This window comes from Eschrichtius robustus, chromosome 19 (genome assembly GCF_028021215.1).
Source record: "Eschrichtius robustus isolate mEscRob2 chromosome 19, mEscRob2.pri, whole genome shotgun sequence".
Taxonomy (NCBI): Eukaryota; Metazoa; Chordata; class Mammalia; order Artiodactyla; family Eschrichtiidae; genus Eschrichtius; species Eschrichtius robustus.
Genome location: NC_090842.1, coordinates 6,375,462 through 6,399,839, shown reverse-complemented (window position 1 = coordinate 6,399,839; position 24,378 = coordinate 6,375,462). Strand labels below are relative to the sequence as shown.

At 41.8% G+C, this 24,378-nt stretch overlaps 1 protein-coding gene and 1 long non-coding RNA gene across 3 annotated transcripts in view; one reads left to right on the top strand and one right to left on the bottom strand.

The window, feature by feature from the left end:
* Positions 1 to 24,378, top strand: part of CDH13 (cadherin 13) — a 1,028,096-nt gene that overhangs the window by 156,892 nt on the left and 846,826 nt on the right. The gene's annotated exons all lie outside the window — the stretch shown is intronic.
* LOC137752665 (uncharacterized) overlaps positions 6,972 to 24,378 on the bottom strand; it is a 54,483-nt gene continuing 37,076 nt past the window's right edge. The window contains exon 3 of the long non-coding RNA XR_011071255.1: positions 6,972 to 7,064. This is a non-coding gene — a long non-coding RNA (uncharacterized lncRNA). The remainder of the gene's footprint in view (positions 7,065 to 24,378) is intronic.

Sequence of the window (24,378 nt, the reverse complement as noted above, 5' to 3'; positions counted from 1 at the left end):
GGGGAGGACAGACATGGTCCCCAATCTCATGGAATTTACATACTTACATTCTAAAGGTGCATTTTTCCATGTGTATTCTTCTCAGGAATTATCATTTCAGTTCATACTTTTGACTGTTAATATAAATTTGTGATATTTTGGCTTATAGGCATTCCACACTTGAGCCCAAGTGTGATATTCAAGGTACTTACCTGGTTCAATCAGAATGGACCGTGACCCTAGTGGCCACAGAGGGTTCCTGGAGCTCCCCTGCTGTGACATGTATTAACCCTTTAATTGCTGAATTATAAGGAGGTCCTGGGGGTTCCCAAAGGAAGGCTGGTGCATTAGGGCAGGGGAACTCAGGGGTCTCAGAGCAGCAGCTTTTCCCAAGGGGCACAGAAGTATTGCAGTGTTTCTACAATGGCTGTGTCTGTGCATATTGGCTGAATGTCAGCCCTGCTCACATCACCTATGGGAGTTTGCCATTTCCAACTGGACCAAATAGCCATTGAGAGCAGGGATCCTGTCATCTTTTTCTTCCTCCAAATGAGCCTGGCACAGTGAACATTGATCTGATTCATCCTTGACTATGTGCTTGGCAGGAGTAACTTCTCATTGTTTCACATTTTGACCTCAAAATTGAGCCGTCCAGATGAGGTAAGACTCCAGTTTTTATATTGTGATGTTTCTTAATAGTTATTCCTATAAATTTCTCTTTCACTGTGGGAAAGAATGATGACTTTTCAGTTGCTGTGACATCAGGTTTGCCGTTTACGGTGTGTTACAAGCATGATTTGGTAGAACCCAGCTTTTGGAGCCTTGTATGATCCACAACTCAACTGGCTCATTTGTGAGCCCAAGAGGCAGTTCAAGAATAAGTTTAGAGCCAGGGCAGCAGTAGCCACAGAAAGGACATTACCATAATATGTTGCCTGCCCAGAGCCCTGGATCAAAGGTAGCAAACAGGTGATACTCGTGCTAACGTCAGTCCCTTACACATTTCAAGAGCAGACATTACTAATCCGTGACTGCACTCCTCAAGACCTCAGAAGACTTATCACATCACTTCAGTGGATCTGAATTAGCTCAAGACATAAAACCTATCACCATCCCATATACAAGCTGACTTTTTACTAGAAAACAAAGAGACCTCCTCTAACCCACCCAAAGAGATGCTGTTAATTATTTACCTTTTTAGGAAAAAAAATATTATTTAGATTGAAGTTCATATCGTAATTTAATTTACAAAGTATGTCTGTCATTTGGGTGAGAATCCAGTGAATAATGATAAGATTTTCAAGAGCCCCTGTAGGGCTGTGTGCGTGTGCGTGTGTGTTTGTGTGTGTGTGTGTGTGTACGTGTGTGTTTTACCCTGTGGTAGGATTTCTTTAGATCTGATGTTTAACAAAACAGAGAGAGACCATAGCCCTCTGAGAAGTGTGTTCTTATGGCTGGTTTGTGCTTGCTTTATCGAGAGCAAAGCTCAAGTGCGTGCAGTGGCCATCATCACAGGTCCAGATTTAAGATATCAATGAGCCTCGGTGAAGTAATCAGACACTTTCTCCCTCAGGCAGCTCTCAGTTGAGAAGACTTTCTCTGATGACTAAAGTAGGAGTAAAATCAAATGCAGACTCAATGTCTTGATCTGGAACCATGAAAGAAAAGAGGCTGGCATTTACTGACTGTCCACTGGATGCCAGGTTATTCTTGTAATACCATTTCATTTAACGTGAATGTTATCATCCCCATTTTATAAATCTGGAAAACAAGAACATCAAAGCGATTAAGCATTTGAGTAGGAGTCGCACAACCAGTAAGCTAATATTAGAACTCAGGTCTGTCTGATTTCAAAGCTCTTTCCACAGTACCGAAAATATTCATGCACCAGATGAAAGCTTTTCTTTTTTCCCCTGGACTGTTTCTTAAATTTGTAGCTCTGCTTTCAATGCAGGGTGTCTTGAAATGTGATGATGTGATTATATTTCTGGTTATTACTCCCCAACCATCATTTCAAATGGAATTGACGTGGGAGGCTGAAGGGATAATAGTGGGGTGAGCTATAAATGCAGGTCAGCTTTTCTAATGTGGGCTGGGTAATGTCTGAATTACTCAGCACTGTTTTTAGAAGTCAGCTCCCCACTCCAGGACAGGGTTACAAGCACAAATGTGCACAGATTCCAGGTGGTTACTGTAAATAAGTGCCGCAGACTGGCCTATGGCAGGAGGTCAGTGGTTGGTTTGGGAGTTGCGCTGTACTGGAAAACACATACCCCAGCTAGAGTGGGGGTCTTTACCCCATTAGGATGATTGCCAGGTCCTGGCAGGGAGACCATGGTCGGCTCCAATTGGGCCATTGGAAGAAAGCTTAATGAAAGGGCTATTTACGAAGGTGTGGGCAGAGAAATACATCCCCCGAAGTCACTCTTGTTCCTCCCTCTGGTGCTCCCCATTTGAGATTTGGAGGAATAGCAGAAGATGCAGCCTGGGGAGTCAGAAAAAGTTCCAAGATCAGCCAGAGTCTAAGAGCTGCATGTATAGTAACTTACGCATTGTATTTGAGTGTTTACAGATGTGGCTGTGTTTTGGTTTTTTTCTTTTCAATCTTAACTGTGGTTTACTGTTGGAGGAGGAAAGTTGGCCATTAGGCAAGGGACCAGGCTGACTGAACCTCTTTTCTTTTGGGTAACTGGTTTAAATCTGATGTTTGTAAAGAAGATAAAAACAAATGAATGAGGACACTGGTTGACTGAGTGCTTAAAACGGCTCTATTTACTCTGGTCACTTGTAAAGACCAGAGTCTTTCGCTGCTGTATGTCTGAGGGTTGTGGCTTCACTCTCAACGTCTTGCAGCGCCCACATGTTATGTTGCTGTAGTTGTAGACTACAGGAAGGGTGTGCACATCATTCAGTAGTTTTTGTTAGTGTCTCTTTTTTTTGTCGCATTCTTCAAATCTGCATATTTGAGTGCGTTAGGTACAGTTTCCCGCAGAGACACGCTCAGGAAATGTCATTTTCCCCCTTCTTGTTTATCCTTTTCTCCCTCTTTATCCTTCTGGTCTTCTTCATAATTCAAAGCAGCAGCAGCAGCAGCAACATCATAACTAACACTTACTGGGGAACCATGTGCTGGGAACTGTGCTAAGTGCTTAAATGGATCTTCCTATTTAATATTGAGGTGAGCACAGTTTTGAGTCTCATTTTGCAGATGAAGAAACTGAGGCCCAGAGAGGTGAAATAATTTGCCCAAGGAAGCTGGTTATTTAGAACTCGGCAGAGGTGGGATTCCAACCCAGGCAGTATGCCACCAGAGTCCCCCCTTAACCACTCAATTTCACACCTCTTAGAATTGTTCAAACCCAGCAATTCCACTCAGAGAACAGTAGATAAACATGGAGATAAAAGACAAGTCAATAATTCCCTCCTCCCCCGCATCCCAGTTCTTCTCAGTATCTTGAAAAGCGCTAGGTGAATAAAGCTAGATGGTGATCAAAGAAAAGTCTAATACATGTTTTTTTGTTTTTTGTTTTGTATGATTCAGTTGCTTACACATAATTCATTTGTAAATTGATACTAAATGAAAGTTGGTCTTGAGATATTGTATACAGCCCTAACTAGGAGCTTGGCACCAAATCCCCAGTTGGACCACAAATCATTTACTCTTGCCAAATTAGAGTCTAGAGTAATTTACCATAAGATGGGCTTTTAACCCTAATATCTAGATGTACCCAGCTGTTTGCTATGAAAGCTCATTAGCTTCTAGAAGCAGCTCTCGTTAAGGGAATGCTATCAGGGTAAACACATCACTTTAGTCTTTTTTTCCAAAATTACTAACCCCACCTTGTAATAAAGGAAAAATAAATGGATAACTCTTGTTTAGTATTAATTCATTTGGACCCATTTATTTCCATCAGTGGCTTCTGGGGAAAAGTCAGCTCAGTTCATTTTCCCACGTTCAGTCTCTGATGCAGTGTGGGATTTTATGTTTCCATAATTAATAGAGACATTTTTCAAACAGAAAAAAATTGTTTTTGTGCTTTTTGGGAAAAATAATGCATGGTGGCTGCTGAATATGATTTTCCAAATGGAATGTGGAGTTTTCATTCCCATTATATGTCTCTATTTCTTCATGCTATGGATTTTGGCTTTATGGCAACTCACTACCAGGCTTGTAGCTGTCAGAATTGGACTATTTATTGGCTCCTAAATAGGAACAGTGAAACTGCTGCATCATCATGATGTGCTGTTGCAGGCAAAGAGCATCTCTTTTCTAAGCAGATGTTTACTGAGGACCTGCCTACTGCACACAAATGAAACCGCACTTTGTTTTAGTGGATATGGTTGGTGCCATTGTGATAAAAAGATGGGCAGAATGCTTGGTTGATCATTAACTATTACATATTTGTCTGTCTATCTTGTCAATAAGATAAAGTTTGCTTGTCTAAATATCGCATTTCATTTATTTATTTTGAGTTAATTAAATTTGAGATTATACCAAAAGCCCTTCACTATTTTTTAATGAATATCTTAGATAACTTTACTGAACGCCCTTCACTACTGAATGAGTAAGTTGGGTCTCATTCAGTGGGCTCAGGCTCTTTTAAAACTCTATGGGGCTTCCCTGGTGGCACAGTGGTTGGGAGTCCGCCTGCCAATGCAGGGGACACGGGTTCGAGCCCTGGTCCGGGAAGATCCCACATGCCGCGGAGCGGCTGGGCCCGTGAGCCACAATTGCTGAGCCTGCGCATCTGGAGCCTGTGCTCCGCAGCAAGAGAGGCCGCGATAGTGAGAGGCCCGCGCACTGCGATGAAGAGTGGCCCCCACTTGCCGCAGCTGGAGAGAGCCCTCGCACAGAAACGAAGACCCAACACAGCCATAAATAAATAAATAAATAAAATTTAAAAGAAAAAAAAACCCTCTATGATTCTCTTGTATCAAGACCTAGTTAAATGGATTTCTCAGCCAACTTGAGACAAAATGGTGGCTATTCACTTCTAAAACTCTTCCCTTCAATGAAGAGATCCCCAAATGATCCTCAAAACATAAATCAGAGTTCTTAACTTGAGATCCACAGAACAGATACTAAGGGATGGACTTTAGGAGGCCCATCAATGTTCAAGTGTGTGCAAAGTGCGGCACGTGTGTACATGTTTCAAAAGATGTCATCACATTAACAAGAGGACTCATGACCCAGAAAAGTTAAGAACCACTGATTTCAGACAGTTATCCTAAATAATGGGGTCTGGCTAGAGATACATGATTTGGGCCATATTTACCATATATTTGCTTACTGCTTGTGTTTGGTCATGCCATTCAGCAGCTGCACACCTCATTATATACAAGAAAAAGAATAGGATTCACCTAAAGCTCAAAGGAATACTGATCCTGTACTTATTAAAATTTGTTCTGGGATTTCAGAGTCATGTTAAGTTTGGCTATTTTACTCATTTGTAGTCAGTATTCAATTATTTGAGCATGTGGATTTTCAAGTATCTTATTCCCTTTTTCTTCCTTTTAACTCCAATTTGGTACATTTTGCACCACTAAACAGGGGTAAAAAATGGAATAGGAAGTCTTGAAACTCAAAAGCAGCATAAAGTTACATGTTTGTGACCCTTATTGAGTAGATTAAGATCAGTGGTTAGAATTTTTACATTTGCTCTCTTAGGAGTTCTTGTTTCTAGTTCTTGAGAAACTAGAGTATGTTGGGTCTTTTGTAAGAAGCAGCAAGTGTCCAATAATGCTTGGCTTCCTAAACTCTCAGACTCCCTGTCTGCCCTACAGTGACTTAAAATGAGTTACACCCAAGAGTTACACACAGGTTTCCTCCTGAATCTTTTAACCCATCCCATCTCCCAACATACTTTTAGCCTATTTCCAATTAACCTGGCTACTGTGTTCATGAATGATTGTCCCTTTTGTGGGCTCATCTAACCTGGCTTGATGCTCCTCAAGAGATCTCTAGCTCTTATAGATTCAAATGCTTTGGGGAAAAACCCTGTATAATCCACCCTATCTCCAGGAACTTCTAGCCTGGTGCAAAAACTCAGGAACCTCTCTGCCCCCTGAATTCCTATGAAGCCAGAAAATAGCAGATTCAAGCCCTTGATCGCAGATGTGAAGTCTTGATGGTTAGTCAGTGTTGAGAACGACGAGGTTACTACTTTTGACTATTGAGTCAGCAATACTTGACTGTTGAGTCCAGGGTGTTGATTCAAGGCAAAAAGAGGAGCCAGCATGATGTTCTGAGATCAGTAATCAAGGAAAGTGTTCAACCCATACACAGAATATACAATGATTCCTAGTAATTGTACTATTTTTTTAACCCAAATTGTTTAACGGTTCTTGAAATGTTGACTCTATAGAAGTGTAGATGGGGGCAAGGGAGAGGGCAGTTTTAAATTTTGTTATCTACATTCATATCAACCCCCTGCATCTTAGGTTCTGTTCCCCAAAGCAGATCCTGACAAAAGGATTCAGTGCAAATAATTTGTGAGGTTACAGGAAACTCCAGTAAGGGAGCAGGGAGTGGTACAGAGAATAAAAGGAAGGCAATAAGTTGTGTGCAGATGGTCATGTAACCATCATGGGTGGGTAGGGCTCAGTCCCATTGAAGACCTCTGGGAGTCTGTGTAGAGACACCCTAGAACTGTACCACCCACAGGGCAAGGAAGCTGGGGAATCTATCTACCCACTTCCTCTTGTTGGTTGAGAGCTGCTTCTGGGGGCATTACCTCCTGGTGCACCAAAGTATTACAGGTGCGGCGATACACCCAGCATTGCAGGTAACTAGGAGTTGACCCTGATGAAGCTGGCGGCTTCCACAGCTTTTCTGAATGCTGTTTTCTACTCCTAGTGGTGGAGGCAAAACTGGGGGAGGATATCCATCTCAAAATTTGCTAAGAAAAGGGACACAGGAATCTGTTGAGAGATTCAGTGGCTCTTTTATTCTCATGGTACTCTCAGGGACTGTTAGGTCCTTAGGTGTAGTACAATAATGGAAACAAGGATTTTCACTCTGTGGCTTCATCTCCCTTTTCCCATCCTCTCTCTCTGACTGCACCTTTCTTCTCCCTGTCACATACCTTGGAGACAAGAAATGAACATTAGGCAAGTGCACACTGAGGACAGAGGATCTGTTGATGGATGAATGGATTAAGAAAATATGATATGGGTACACACACACACACACACACGGGGACACACACACGAACGGAATATTATTCAGCCATAAAAAATAAGGAAATCCTTCCACTTGTGACCACATGGATGAAGATGGAGAACATTATGCTAAAGTGAAATAATCCAGTCACAGAAAGACAAATCCTGCATGATTCCATTTTTTTAATGGAATCTAAAAAGGTGAACTCATAGAAACAGAGAATAGAGGGGTGATTGCCAGGGAATAGGGATGGAGGAAATGGGGAGATGTTGGTCAAAGAGTACAAACTTTTAGTTTTAAGATGAATAATTTCTGGGGAATCTATTCTACAGCATAATGACTATAGTTAACAATATTATACTGTACATTTTAAGGTGGCTGGAGAATCGATATTCAGTGTTTTTACCTCACATGTGAGGTAATGGGTGTATTAACTTGATTTTGGTAATCATTTTACAATGTATGCATATATTAAGTCATCATATTATTCTTCCTAAATATGTACGATTTTTATTTATCAATTATACCTCAGTTGGGCTTCCCTGGTGGCGCAGTCGTTGAGAATCTGCCTGCCAATGCAGGGGACATGGGTTCAAGCCCTGTTCTGGGAAGATCCCACGTGCCGCGGAGCAACTAGGCCCGTGTGCCACAATTACTGAGCCTGCGCGTCTGGAGCCTGTGCTCCGCAACAAGAGAGGCCGCGATAGTGAGAGGCCTGCGCACCGCGATGAAGAGCGGCCCCCACTTGCCGTAACTAGAGAAAGCCCTCGCACAGAGCCGAAGACCCAACACAGCCAAAAATAAATAAATTAATTAATTAATTAAAAAAATATATATAAATAAATTATACCTCAATAAAGCTGGGGAGACAAGTAAAAAAAAAAAAAAAAAAAAAAAAAAAAGAGTGCATGAGGACAGAGCACTATGACCAGGTGGCTACAGCTTTAACTTTGAGCGACCTGGGAGAAGTGAACAGCCACCCTTACCAAAATGTTCAGGCAGCATGCCTAGCCCCCTCTTTTGCCTGTCTGAGAAGTGTTCTGGAAGCTGCCAGAGAACAAAGTTCCGTGTGTTTCCCAGCAAGCACAGAAGACTCTGCCCCCATCTTTCTTAGATGTGCACTTACCCTTTGCCATCCTCCTCACTTTGAAAAACCCCATTGAAGACCCTGTGCAGTTTCAGAGACTCCACAACATCCATTTGGATCCCGAGGATGGAGTCATTGATCCCTGGGTTTTTTGGTTTTGTTTTTTCCCTCCAGTGCGCTGTTCTAAGGCAGAAACACTGCCGGCTGTGGAGTTCAGACAGCACAAGGCACTCCCAGCTTTATCAAAAGGCAGAGATTGTACTGAAGTGTTTGTATTTCTGCTTGTGGGCCAGTTCCTCTCAATGATCTTGGGTAGGTCTAGATCACTCTCGGCTCAGCTACCCTCTCCTTGTCAGAGATGTGGTCCCTGGTGCTGGGATAGCACCACGGAGACTTAGTTCAAAGATTTAAGTTGACCTCAGTTTTGAATAATTCTCTTTTATCCTTGAAGGGCAGCTCTTATTTGTTTTCTGAAAAACGCACACCCACATTCATCCTTGTTCATCAGACCTCCTCTGAATCTTAAAATTCAGGATGAGGCAGGGTACTCTCTTCCCCAGTTACTGAATATGAAGCACCCAGGACTCAAACCGCAATGTTTATTTGGGATCTCTGAGCATCTCAGACTCAAAAAATTTTTTTCATGCCAACATATAGAGAGAATGTGAATTTCTCATCATTTTTCAAAATGGAAATTTAGAAAACAAGTCATATGCTCCTGCAATCAATTTAGGCCTTTTAGGTGTGGTATAGGATAAAAAGGAGAGAAAGAAAAAAACACTTGGGATTCATATTGGATACTGTTTGTACTATATACACCTCTTTCTCAGTTTCCCCGCAGGAAATATGGTGGATTTAATTTATGCCGTATAGAGTCACCGTGTGGATTGGGGACAGGATATATATGAAACACCCAGCCCAGGACATAGCTCGTGTTAGTTACTCAATATTTGGTTGGAGCCTCCCTACTCCTGCTCTCCAGGGTACATAGTGAGTGCTAAAGCTATATAACTAAACACTGTTCCCCAGATTAGGTACCCAATGGAGAGGAAAAAACTATGAATTGATGACCCGTCCGCACAGTTTAGGGTTAAAAAGCTGTATCTAAATTGGAAGATACATTAAGAAATTTAGGGAAAGAAAACAGTCTAAGGTTGTCAAAGAATGTGCACCAGTTCCTCAAATTTGTTTTTTTCCCCACCTTACCTAAATCCATATTTTCACTTCTATTTTAAGCAGAATTACTCATGGTTGTTTACTTAGAATATGTCTGAGGTTGGTACTCTCACCCTATCCATCTTTCCTTATCCAGAGGCTTAAAGGAAAACCACCAACATAAAGCATGGGGCATCATTAAGATTTCCAAGAGTTTGTTATCGCAGAAGAGAGTGTGGACTTGTTTTCCACTTTCACTGTGTCTGTCTTTTTGGGGAACCTCTATCTTCACTCAGCCACCACTTCCATGGATTCTTCCCTCTATTAGGACCAAGATATGATAGCCCTTGATCAAGAGATTGGTCGTGCAACCCAAGAAGGGCCATGCAAAGAAGAGAAAGGTGATTACATTATAAAGTTGATTGTTGACCCTCAAGACCAAAGTAACTGGAAATTTGTGTGTTTTCTGGCCTTTCTGCTCATTTGATGATTAAATACTCTAGCTGGCCAAATCCAATCCTTGGCTTATCTCAGCTATGCAGAGTGGCATGGCTGGTTCAAACTGTCTGTAGAGAAACTGATGTATGAGGCTAAAATCTAGCAAAATGCCAGAAGAGTTATGTTTGGGCAGGATAACAAAATGTAGTTCAGGAGGCCTGCATGAGCTGGAACCAGAGCCAGTGGCATATAGTTGGAGACTGCAATGAGAGATGCCCAAATATGAGTATGACAAGTGGAATATCATTCTGTGAACTAGAGTCAAAGTCAAAAAAGATTTCATATAAACATGATTTGGGGACTGAGTGAGAGTCTGATTTGGAACTTTTCAAATAGGCTGTTTTCTAATGGTGCTTTTGTTGGCGGAGGTCCTGGGAGTGTCTAAGTTCTGCCTTAAAGGCAAGACTTTGCAGTGTGATGTGGAGGTGCTTTACTGTACCAGACAGACATGAGGGTGTGTCGAGAAGGTACTGATCTCCTGTCTACAAACCCTGGGGTGCAAATAAACAACCGTCTTTGTCTTCTAAAACTTTACATACACTTCTAGTTTGATCACCCTTTCTACCAGTTGGTAGAAACTTAAGTGAAGTCCATTCATCATCTCCATAAATCCCCAGGTTTCTGTCTGATTTCTATTGAGCTTATATGCTGCCACAGTGCCTGATGGGTGGAGGCACCCTGGCATCCACTGAGATATTGGTACACCTGTCTGGTCTTCGGTCTTCTCCTTCCAAGCTTAAGGGTGATGTAAATCTTCTAGCTCTCTCTTCGCTCTTTCAGTCCCTTCCCAAAGCATGTGGGGACCATTCTGTTGCTCCCTTCCTGACCTGGGCTTGCAAACGCAGCTCAGAGAGAAGACATGCCGTCGTCCCTTTTACCATATCTGTTGTATTTCTCCTTCTCCTTCCAACCCACGGGATTTTTATCTGGACAATAATAGGTGGGCTTACCCTGGATCATAAGCCTTTCTTCCACATCTATTGAAGTCCAAATATATACCCAGATTCCTTTTAGATTTAGGATTTGAAATATAAAAACTTAGGCTCTTACAACAACAACAAAAACAACTTAGATGTTTAAAACTTTAAACTTGTTTATTCTTGATCTCTCTCTGCTTTTTAGCAACAATATCCCTTTCCTGAAGGAATTAATGATGGGAAGTGAGGTAATGAGCAGAGAAAATCTGGGGGAAGATCTCATTTAATTCCTGCCCAAACTTTCAGCCTGCTTGATTGGAATGTTGGGTTTTTTTTGTTTGTTTGTTTTTCTTGAGTAGAGTTGAGTTCCATGCAGGGAGATCTGGAGAGTTTGTTTGCATATTGGTCTTGGAACTCACGTGGAACAAAGATGAGTGGAATATGCTCTGTTTCTCCAGTGGGAAATTTTAGGTCCACAGAAGCAAAAGGCTTTGCTTTCATTCTGACGTAGTAAATAAGGACAACATATAACTGAGGAACATAGCATATAGGTAATAAATTTGCAGAGAATAATATCTTCTAGCATATTCCAGTGGGGCCTGATGTGGGTGTAGCAATCATCAGGAGGGTGAAAACCAGGACAACCAGAAGTAGGAGAGGAAGTAGCTGTCTTTGAGAGAGCAAGACTGATAAAGTTTTCAGACCAAATGATAAGTAACTTCTAGTTTCCAAATAAAAGCTCTTGCATTTGAGACCATGCTTTTTTTTTTTTTTTTTTTTTTTTAAACGAAAGACTTTAATTGCTTATACTGACAGCAGACATGCCACATTTATCCACATGGCCAGTGTTCCAAATGCCATGTAAAAACGCAGCAATTGGCCAGATTGTTAAATAACCTGCTATAATTGCTTTTATTTGTTTAATCCTTTTGAACAAATGGCCACTTTCATTTTTTTGCCCAGAAGACAAAGAAGAGTTGAAGTTTTCTGGTTGTTTTGCAGGGAAAAGAAAACAGAGTATTTGTTGGTTGAAGACCATTCACTTTAGCAGTTTGGACAGCATGACTGATAGGGAGAGGCCTGGTATCTGGGAAGGGCAGAGTGAGAAAAGTGGAGGATTCTGAGGGCAAGGGCAGGGATCAAGGGCCCAGGATTCCCAGCTGAAGTGGATGAGTGGGAGATAACACTTAACTGCAAAGAAGAAATAGAAGAGCAAAAACCATCTAGGTAAAAATGACATCATGCCTTGATTTTGGTGCTAAGAGTCCCTGGAAGATGGAACCATTGACCTGGTATCTTGGAGATCCCTCCTCGTGGGTTCAAGGATAACGCTCAAGCTAAAGGCTTTATGTTTTGCTAGAAGAGAAAGGATACTCTCTGTTTCTTATAAAGGGTAAAAGGAACAATTAAGCTCAAGATCTAATCCCTCCAAAGCCATAATGAAGTATTTTGTATGTAGAGGAAAACTGTTGAAGGGTAAGTAAACGCAACTAGATCCACAGCAACGTTTCTTCAGAATTTTAACAAATTCTATTTAGGCTCTCCTGAACTTAAGACATCATTCTCAACTGTATCTCAGGTTATTTTCAAATAGTGGTTTCGTTTTCCCTTAAAATGATCAAAGGGAATTGCTTATTATCCAGGGTCAACTTATTAACTGGAGACAGACTATTCCCCAATTACAGTATCTCTTGAACGCATATCTTACTGAGCTCTAGGCAAGGGACAAATTGCGGAGGAGAGGACAGAGTCTAGCCAAAAATCCCAGGGTCTTACCCTGGTCTCCAGCTAACTAGCTCCGTGACCTTGGACAGATCTGTGACTTTTTTGCATGTGTTTCCTCATTTGCGAAATGAAGTGAGACGGGGGTAACTCCAAACCTCCTTCTTTCTCTCCGTTTTTTCTAATTTTTTAGAATCGCTGAATCATTGCATGCATGAAATGATTTACTTTCTTCCTCTTTGAAATAATGGAGCTCATTTTCTAGTATCTCCATCTCCCTATATTTCTGTTAAGCAAGATCTAACAGCCTTTGATATTCCTCTGTCTACTTGCTGGGGAATTACAGATATAATAACATTTGATTTTGTGAAGACACTTAGTCAAAAATTGTCACTGAATAGCTTATGCTTTCCCACAGTGCTATCAGAGCTGAATCCTTATAGCAGACAAGCCAAAGATGAAATAAGAGGGATTGACAGGAAAGGGGGGGTAAGGAGAGCTTATGGACACAAAAATTGAAAAGGCAATATGTAGGAGCATGAGAAAAGCCACCAGAAAGAAGGTTCTTTCTCCATCCTTGAGTATATTAAAATATTTATTTATTATTTATTGAATGATGTTGGAAAGGTGACAAGGGAAAAGCTTCTAGTGCTTGGTGAGCACCTGCTGTGTGCCAGGCACAGGTTAGGCACAGGCATTTGTCCCCACTTCATAGATGAGAATATTGAGGCATAGAACTCACCCAGTAAGTGAATGGCACAACTGAGATTTTAAGCCAGAGGGCAAATAAAAAATTAAATAATCACAAATAAGGCTTCTCCTATACCCCGAATCTGTCCCTTCTCCTTATTCTAAGATGTTGACAGCATTACCATTTGACTCTGAAATGTACTTTAGCCACCTCTCTGTGTTAATACCTGTGGAAATACCCCATTCATTTTAACTGCTATATCATGTTCATGGCCTACCATAAATTACTTCATTTAGTCTTTTCCCTATTGGTTTTCACTGTTAAGAATGATCCTATAGTGAGTATGTGGATTCAAGGGTACCTGTTCCCATGTGCACATGTGAAAGAGTTTTTCTAGGTAGATGTGAAAAAGTATATACATATATATGTGAATATGTGCATATGTATGTATGTGTGTACTGTATGTATATAACTTATATATCTGTGTATGTAATATGTATATGTATTTTTTAAGATCCTGACAAATTCCCCTTCCGAAGGGGTTGTGCCCGGTCGCCTGCCACTGCCCCCCTGGCATTGTATGAAAGTGTACGTTTCCTCACGCCATCACCAGTATTTGACATCATCAAACTTTAGACATTTGCCAAAGCATTATGATAGTATTTTTTTCAAGTACATGAGTGAGTTTGAGCACCTCTTGAGTTCCTTTCCTCCAGAAAGTGTTTCTAGTAAATGGTGGGAGAGCAATTGAGCCCTGTCCTGTGCTGTGCAGAAAGCCAGTGAGTTTCTTCACGAAGAGGATGCAGTGGGGTCGCTTGACTTGGATATCCTGCAGAGGAGGGGGCGTAAGATCACACTCTCATTAGGAAGTAGCCTGGTTGTCATAAAGGAGCCTGAGCAAATCTTTGAAGCTTGTAAGCGATGACACTGAAATCTGTCGGAATACTAACCCTGAAATCAGGTCTGAATTTACAGCCATAATATCTATCTTTGGATTTAGTTTTATGTTTTTACTCTGATTTATGTGCATGCCTTCCTTAGCATCCCATATCTCAAGCAACATAGATGTATTAAAGTAATGGAATTTCAAAAATATGTTACAGTTGCCATCTTTGTTCCCAAGAGGGAATTTGGAAATCTGACAAATATTATAGCTTTCATTTTCAAGATCCATTTTCTGAGCAGTTTCACTAACAAGTCTCCTGATTTACCAGGCCATTAACAAAAATAATTCCTTCTGGACATCAGTGAAAGAAGTGGATTAGCACAATTTACGGCTTTCTCGAGATACACATAAGGTGCCTGTCAAGAAAAAAAGGGACAGGTTTTTGATTAGCTGATACATAGACTTGCTTTTAAGACACCTCAGTTAATTCTCCATAAGCCCATCTACTAAGGACAGCATCCCTCAAGGAGGAAGCCTGCCATGGCCCCGTGTCTCGGCATGGTCTCAAGTTTGCCAACAGTGATTAGAAATTACTTAGCTGCTGACAGCCCTTTGTCATTGATTGAAAGAGGAAACCTTTTCCACTTCAAGCTGAGGACATGGTGCCTATTTTTTTCCTCTTTAAATGAAACATTATCCAGAGACAACTCTTTGTGTACACAGCAACACACACAGTTTAACAAAAGAGTAACCTGCAATAAACAGAGATATAGAAGATTGAGGGCCTAGGGCAGCAGCTCATTAGGCAAAACCTGTCCTTTTTCTTTGCTGAAGTCGGGAAGAAACAAGTGTCTGCCAAATGGGAGGAATAATGAGGGTATCCTGTCAGTAAGGAAGATAACACAGCTCTGGGGAAAGCATTGGAAAGTTTCCTCTAATCCTTGGGAACTTTATGTCCTCAACAATCCTGTATTCAGAGGATCTCAGAGTGTTAGAGGGACCCATTAAAAACTTCCACTGTGGCCTGGGGAGAGAGATGCCCACTGGGACAAGGGTACCTTTTTATGGTGGTATGATAGCATGGCCATCCAGGCTGTGGCATTAGCCTGCAACTCTGAGACTTTGGGATCTGATTCCCAGCTCCTGAGGTGTGTCATAGGGTCAGCAGAGAAGATTCCCAAGTAACTGGTGGTGGTGGTAGGGGCTGAGGGTGTCCAGGAGAGACGCACAGACCGACGTTTATAAATCTACCCTTCAGTCAGTTGTGGGCCGTGGGTATGAAAAGCATGAAGCAGGAGAGAGAGGAGATGAGATGCGCTTGGCCTTGCACAGCCTTTTAGGTCATCTGAAGGATTTGGGCTTTGTCCTAAGAGCAGTGGGAAGCTGTTAACAGGATTCAGTGTGTGTGTGTGTGTGTGTGTGTGTGTGTGTGTGTGTGTGTGTGTGTGTGTGTCTGGGGGTGCCAGCATCTGGACATGGGGGTGACAGTCTTAATTAGATTTCTCTTTGCAACTATTATTCTGAGAGTCACAAGTGTTCTTAATTTTTTTGTGCCAAGGACCCTTCTGTCAGTCTGGTGAAGCCTGTGGACCCCATCTCACAATGTTGTATTTAGATGCATAGATTCAGATACTTAGGATTATGACAGATTCTGCTTATACTGTATCATATGTATACTATAATAGTTTGATACATTTTTCAAAATATTAAAGAAACTTATCTGTGGTAGATAACATCTATGTAGCAGTGTGCCAGGGCCAGCTCATTCCCACCAGCTCGTCAAAGCTTACCGTGTACATTTCTTTCCGGCTCCGTGTTCAGTGATATCATGTTGGTAGCTTAAATGTGGTCATGATGGGAGTATTTACACCATGAAAACTGGCAAACATTAAAAATCAGGACACCCCCCCCCCCCACCAAGAGCCAGTTGTTAAAACATTTACCATCACATATACATTATGTAATATATATATGTATTATACATATACATATAAGTATGTGTTAAACCTGTGATGAAATCCTGTTATTTAAGACACTAATAAAGAAGTGTATATATAAACTTTATTAATACCTTAAATAACAGGATTTAATCTCAGGTTTAATAACTATCATAATTTTGAAGTAGTGATGAGTATAAATTATATTTCAGAATATCAGCAGCAACTATAATGTGATATAATATTTCTTTCTATAATTGATGACAAAGTCAGAGTTACTGCTAATACTACTGGGATTTGTTGCCTACATCCATACTTAAAGGAAATGCTAGAGATTAATGCAAATAAAGACGAATTTTTCCCATCTAAAGAACCCCTGAACTACAGTGTCTAGAAAATGAGAAAAAGGGGGAGCAAGGAGACCAGTTAGGAGGCTGTCACATTATTCCAAATGAGCAGTCACGGTGTCTTGTACTCAACTGCGGAGGCAGAGAGATGTATGTAGAATTAGAGATGGTTAACAGAAAAAGTCTACAAAAATTAGGGATGTATTGACATAGAAGTGCAGGAGGTGTCGAGAGTGACCCCTAGGGTTCTGTCTTATACTATTGGATTTACTGAGAAGAGGATGTCAGAAAGGGCCAGGTTTAGGGAAGATTACCCTGAGTTTGGTTTGGGATGTGTTGAGTTGGAGGTGCCTCTCAAGTATCCCCATGGAAACACTAAATAGACCGTGGGATATAAATATCTGGAATAGAAGCATATGTAGGTTCTACCATCAGTCTTGGGGTGAGAACAGAGTAGAGGGAAGTTGTTCCTTGGTGGAGAAGCAAGCTACATAGAAACATGCCACCCTTTCAGTAACTGCTTTCACACTGCATCTCCTACCTTATTTATCTCTTAACAGTCATCTTGCAAACAGATTGCCTTTAGGAACTGGTGAGATGGCCCCACTTGGAGGGAATCATACTCAAAGAGAATAACTACTTTCCCATTGCCTGCAGAGTTACCTTGCTGGATCCGAAAGTCCGCAGGAGAGGCCAGGGCAGTAGATAAATACTAGGAGGTCATTAGGATAGTTACAATAATTATAGCTTCCATTCTATTTGAAATTGCCCTGAGGAAATGGACTGAGTGAGAAGAGTGGCAAGCAGTAACCTTAAGGATTTCAAGTTCAGTGGCTAGCAGAAGCAGACAAGCCCATGAATGAGACTAAGGAGGAGCAGCTACAGAGATGGGGAAAAGCCCAGTGAGATGGTGGGAAGACAAGAGGAGATGGTGCTTCAGTAAGAAGCCAGGATACAAGTAAACAGAAGGTTGAAAATAAAGACTGAAAGTTCTTTGTTGGATCTAGTGATAACAGAGGGTGTTCATTATATGGGAGCTGTGTGATGGAGTGATGGAGGTGAAAGCCATTTGAGAGGAGAGGAAATGGTGACCAAAGTTATAGACACATCTTTTAAGAATTTTAGCTGCTAAGAAGGAGACAGATAGTGAAGTAGCTGAAGGTAGATATAGAGCGAATAAGTTCTTTTTTCTCTCCTTCTCTCCCTCCCTCCCTCCCTCCCTCCCTCCCTCCCTTCCTTCCTTCCTTCCTTCCTTCATTCCTTCGTTCCTTCCTTCCTTCCTTCCTTTTTTCCTCCCTCCTTCCTTCCCCCTCCTTCCCTCCCTCCTTCCCCCTCCTTCCCTCCCTCCCTCTAGTAGGAGAGATGTGCCTATAAGAAGGATCCATTTGAGACAGGGGTGACAATATATAGGAGAGAAGGGATTAATGATAGTTCCTGAGCAGGTAGGAGGAGATATACTTCAAAACTTGGGGAGAAGTATTCACTTTTTATAGCAGAGTTGAATGAATGAACAGATGATTGAATGAGTGATGCAACTGCCTTTAATGGTACTTGTGTATTGCTCCCTGTCTTAAAGAGGAGTCCTTCAGTGGCTCTAGGAGGCAGAGCAGTTTGCTCCAGGTCGTACCGGTGGAATGCAGACTCAAGCAGGTCTTCAGAGAGGATGTAGGTCCCTTCGTCTTAGAAGCACCTGTTGCTGGCTTGGGGGCATTGAGTTCTGAAGGGCTTCATACACCTGTAGGATGTGTAGGTGAATGGGTGCTGAAGTGAGTTGGAAATTGAGCTGTTCTGCTAATGTCTCCTGAGTGGGTTTTGAAATTGGGATTGGGAGGGGCATTATCTGGGCAGGAAAGATTGGATTTAAGGGCTCTGTGTGGTTGAAAAATAAGGGTGCTGTCCTTGGGGAAGGCATCTGTGGTGAAGATGGGTTTGGGGCTTCAGAGCCACAATGTCCCTCTTCCTGGGATCAGAGCTACAGTTTCTCTGAGTTTTCCAAGCCTTGCTTTTGACCCCTGCATCCAGCTGGGGTTGCAAGCCTCTCAAGACTCAGATACTAAAACTTATTGACTGATGTGGACTCTTCTATGCATCAAAGGGCTCAGTAATGATATTAGCTGGCAGGCTCTTTTTAAGTGCTCTTTTTAAGTGCTTCTCTGTAGATAGCACACTAAGATACCTGGGGTTAAGATGAAAGGCTTCGAAAAGGCAGCAGCTTCCTGGAGGCTGCCTGTGGCCACTAACCTTGCTGCTTTGGCCATGCGGACCCCAGACAACCAGGGCCAGCCTTTACATGTCTCTTTCCATCACCACGGATACTGTGAACCCCAGATTTCTAAGTCTTCACCACTGAAGCAAACTGAAACAAAACTTTTTGAGGTTAGATTGTCTGATGTTGTTCCTACCTGTGACCTCTGCCACCGGAGTCATTTTGGAAAACAGAGATCTTAAAGTTCAATCTGTCTTGGTTTCAAATATCAGCTCTTCTCTAATTGACTGTGGGACCTTGAACAAGTCTCTTGTCCTCTCGGAGAGTCGATTTATTATCTATGCAGTAGGGAAAACCTTGCCTACCTTGTACGACCATTGTAGAGACCCATCCATTCAACACATACCTGAGTGCCTATTCAAATACTGGGTTAACTGCACAAAGCAAGCATGATCCCCGCCCTCACTGAGCCCCAGGGCAAGAGTGAATATGCCAAAGTGCCAGGCCCAGGGAGCACATGTAAGAAATGTCTCATTCATTTATTTTCTTGTCCTTTATGCTCGAGGCTCAGCTGCAAGTACCCCTTTGTGCACAGTGGCGTACTTTGAGGCACTGCATGGTTAGCAAACAGCTCTGCAGGGTACCAGGACAGCGATGCAGTAAGAACTTGGGAGTAGAGTTGGGTAAGGGTCAGAGACGCTGAGGACAGAATGTGAGCCTCCTCATCACAGCTCCTTCTCTTACTGGCTGCAGGACCAGTGGCAATTTACTTGTCTTTTGCTCCGTGCCTCAGTTTTCTCACCTGCACAATGGAGGCAATAATGGCACATATTCCTGAGGGTTGTCGTGAGGATTAAACGAGCTAGTATGTGTCAATGCCTGGAACTTGGTAAGTGTTTGATAAATGTTAGGTATTATTTCCACTTTCAGACACAAGCTGCTCCCATTAAAGCCCACCAATCTCAAATAGAAATCAGGTGGGAATAGTGATTAGTTGAAATTCTGCACCAAAATGCCCCCCTTTCAAATGCTATTCCATTCGCAGTCTCTCTCCTTTTCCAATCCTGGCTCTCATATGCGGATCTCCCACCTTGAAGAGCAGTGTCCCTAATAGTAGAATATCATTTTACTGGTACTATTTGTTGATCACCATTATACTGTGGGGTCTCAACAGCTTTAATTACAATAATTTGAGGTTTCTTCAAAGCATTGTATTTCAGAGAGTTCACGGATGCTTTTAATTTAATTATGTGCAGTTTAACACCACAGATGACTGTTGGGAAAAAGACAAATGCTGTTCTTTCGGAATGCAAGACACATGTTTAGGGCTGATAAAATACATTACTACATTTTGTTTCAGAATAAAAAGGAGTGTATTACAAAGAATGTGACAGTAAGTCGACGCTAGGATGCTTGGTCTGGGGCATTGTTGACAGAAACAGGCTTGATCCTGGTTAAGGGAAGGGTATTTGCAGGATCACCTTGCACTCAAGTTAGGGGCCCAAAGGTCCGCTCCCACGGGGGCCTCAGGTTAGCCTCTCTCCTACAGAAATCCACATCAGCCTTCCAAACTGGCACATCCCTATTCTTCCTGCTCTCACTGTTTCTATTTATGGTAATAATTATGCACCGCCACTTGAATTCATTCATTCAGAGAATATTTACTGAGTACCTACGCTATGCCAGACACTGTTTAGGCCCTAGTGATACAGGCGTGGACACACAGATAAAAGTCTCTACCCTCAAGGAGTTCATATTCCAGAGGAGAGGAGATGACAAAATAGGTAAAATGTGGGCATGTTTGTGCATGAGGTTGGTGAAGGCTATGGAGAAAAGTAAAGGAGGGACACCATTGGGGAGAGATGGTTATAATTGTGTATAAGGTGGTTGGGGAAGGCTTTACTGAGAAAGCAACATTTGAACTAAGACTTGAAAGAGGTTAGGGAATGAGAATGTTCTAAGTGTAGGTAAGAAGTCCTGAGGTGTAGGGTACCTCGTGTGTCTGAGCAATCACGAGGAGGTTATTGTAGAGCGAAGGGGAGATAATAGAAGATGAGGTTCACAAGTTAGAGGAAGATTGTGTTTAGACATTTTATCATCAGCAGCATCAGCAACACCATCACCACCACCACTCCCCCTACGGAATACCTGCTGACACTCAGCAGGAAACAGACCATAATCCTTGTACTCCTGAAACTCAAAGTCTGCAAAGGAGACAATTAAAGAACAACATCATCCTTGCTACCAGTGGAGTGAACGCAGACTTTAAGGGAGTTCTGTGGTGGGAAGGAAACTCCATAGGAGTAAAGATAAGGGAGACCTGGAAGATGAGACATCTAAGCCTTAATAGACTTGTGAGGTCGATAGGAATCAGCCAACTGAACTGATCAGAATAAGGCTAAGCTTTGCTGCTAAGAGAACAATGAAATTCCATTCTGTAGCTTGCCTTGCCTCTTCTTTCACTTCTCTCTACCCACTCTCCACCAACTCTACTGTGACTTGGAGGTAGAACCTCTGAACTTGCAGGTTTCCTCTCATAACTTATGGTCTTGCCCTGCTTCCAGCAGCATCCAGGTCCACCCTCTCCTGTCCTCAGTATATTAACAAACATCTCTTTTCAGCTCAGTTGTCCTCAATTTCTTTAGGAATGTATTTCTGCTAAATCCATTGGCCCTGCACATATAGCCCAGTGAAATCTACACTCTGGGCTTCAGCTGCCTCCAAGGAGAAGGGGTGATGACAACAACAGTGAAAAAATATTCATACACACACATACATAGTTATACTTAAGTGCATGAGCACACACATACATGAATTCACACAGATAGTTATATATAATGCATGCATGCAAACATACACGAAGGTACACACATGCACATCTATGTTTATATATATACATGCATATACACGTACATGAGTATGTATACACCTTAGTTATATATAAATGCACACATACACACATGCACACATATACATTTTTATATAAATACATGGATGTTCACATATATGAAGATAGAGGTGGGCATGCATGTTTATATATGAATGCATGCATACACACATGCATATATAGGGCGATGTGTGAGTGTATATGATGTGGGCATGTGTATATTTCAGAAAGCCTAATTCTGCCAGGAGCTTTCATCTAGTCTCCCTTTTTGTGTACACCACAACCCTGCTCTGCATGTTACATAGATGAGGAATTTGAGGCTCTAGAAGTTTAAGTTTCTTGCCCACATTCAAGCAGCTGGTAAGTTATGAAACTGACATTCAAACGAAGAGCTGAAAGACAAGAAAGCCCATTCCATTCTAATGCTTAAATAATGTTAATAGAAAGAGGGCAAAAGCAAAAAACAAAACAAAACAAAACAATGAACTATATATCTGGTCCTTGAGCTGCTCTTAGAAAATATACATAGAGAAATTATTAGGACATAATGTGATAATTTCCATGCAAAAGAAATAGAAAGCTATATGAGAGCATAGAAGAGAGAATGGCATGTGAATGGGCTCTTGAAGGATGAGTAGAAGTTTGCCAGAAAGGGGTGGGGGGGCACTAAAGATTTTGCATTTCATTTAGAGTTTATAGTATTATTACAACAAGATAGTCATCGTTGGCCTTTTGGTGTGCTTAAAATGTCCTAAACACCTTTGGCTAAATAGCCAGAGAAAAGGGGGCATTTTACAAAGAAAGGCAGTGGTGGCATCTCAAATCTGGCTACAGACATCTTTCAGCTGCATGCAAGTGATCTAGGGCAAGTCTCCACAAATGGCTCTCTCTCTGCTACTGCATTTGCATACTCATACATTTGCAATCAGAAAACAAGTCTGCTGTTCGTGGTGTCATAACTTTGAATAAGGAAGAAAACGTGGTTAAAGGTGAAATGAGTTATGCTTTTATAAAGCATTTTCAATGGCAGAACCTACTCCCCTCTGAGCACTTTTTGAGTATCAGTAATCATAAACTGCTGCTTTGCCAGGAGTGCTGTTGAAGATTGTGTGGATATTCTTTCAGCAAAACCATTGGGCATGTGTGATTGCTTCTATTTATTCAATACTAAGAAATACAAGATTGAGTTTTATGAGAGAGAGAGGGGAAAAAAGCATATTCTACACACAAACTGGATAGGTTTCATTGTTTAGTGTGTTTTTATTGCCCCAAAGTAATCTCCTGATTGCTAGATGAGTAATCCTGTAATTACAAAACAATCTATCAATTGATCTAAGTTAATCGGATAACATATTTTATCCTGCTAAGCATGAAGGTAGATTTCAGGTAACTGCAGAAAAAGGAGGCGTTGAAGCCACCAGCCATCAATAGTGACGCAGATTCCAGTCTCAAATGCTGGTTCCTAACTCAACGTAATTTAGAATTAATATGTGAGGAGCAATGTGCTAAGGACTCATAAAGTCCTATCTCTTTCTTTCTGCAAAAAGCCCCTAAACTCCCTGCATCCCACAGTTCCTCCTTCCTGTCTGTCACAGAGCTGTTTCTATCTGAGGATTAGACTTCCCTAACTCCTCGGCTGCCTCTTCCATTTTCCCATCGCTAGTCACCTTGTGTTGGAAGGATTGCAGCCCGGGAGACAGGGGAAAATGGGATCTGTGCATTCATGGCGGCAGAGTTATCCAGGAGGAGACGCCACTTAGCAGGGACCAGGTAGCACTGAAGAGGGTAGGAGGCATTTCCTAACTTCCCTTTTTCTCTCTTCCCTTGTCCTTTTCTTCCTCATCCCTCAATATTTCTTGAGTGCCCCGGATGGACTAAGCACTTTTGAGGCCCTTGGAATACATCGCTGAACAAAAAGGGCAAAGATCTCTATGCTTGTAGCACTGACATTCTAGCAGGAGAGACAAATAATACAAACAATAAGAAAGTAAATTACATAGTATTTTAGAAGGTGACAAGTGCCATGGGAATAGCCAAAGCAGAGCAGAGTAAGGGGGCTGGAGTGCTGGAGTAGTGGGCAGAGCAGCTTGCTAGTGTTAGAAATGGTCTGAGAAATGTTTCAGAGCCACAGCAGCAGGAGGGTAGAAGAGGGCATGCTGCACTTAGATGGCCGGAAGTCCATCCTAGCTCTGCTCAGTATACGTGAGGTGATTGTATCTGCCACGAGGGACAAGGGGAGGATTAAATAAGATACTGTTGGGAATATCATTGGTTTATGCCACCTAAATAAAATGACAAGAACACCGCCACTGCAAAGGATTTGAAATAGCTGAGAGTGTGTGTAAAGTACCAAGCACAGGGCCTGGCACATGTTGGGTATTCAGTTTATGTACAAACCTGTAATCAAAAACACAAAGAAGAGCTCATATGTTGCACAATGCATAAGGCACTGTTCTAAATGCTTCATGGATATTAGCACATTTAACCCTTACAACCCTGTGAGGTAGGAACTATTATATGCCCATTTTATAGCTAATGAAACTGAGGCACAGAGAACTTAATTTCTCCAAGGTCTTATAACTAGTTAATGGTAGAGGCAGGGTTTGAACCCAGGTATGCTGCTTCTGGAACTGTACTGCGGTTATTCCCAGAGCCCCAGGAAGTAGAAAACAATGTATCCATTTGACAGATATTTATTGATCATGTACTTTATGACAGGTCTGTGATAGGCACTGAGGAAATTAAGGTGAACGAGATAGACAGGGTCCTTTTCCAAAGACATGTGAGTCAATGTGAGACTCACACTTTATCTACCTGAGAGATTTGGGTCTGAAGAGACATTCTTTAATAAGGATGATGCACTCATGCCCCAGATTTTCTGAGTGTGTCCCTGAATGTAAATAT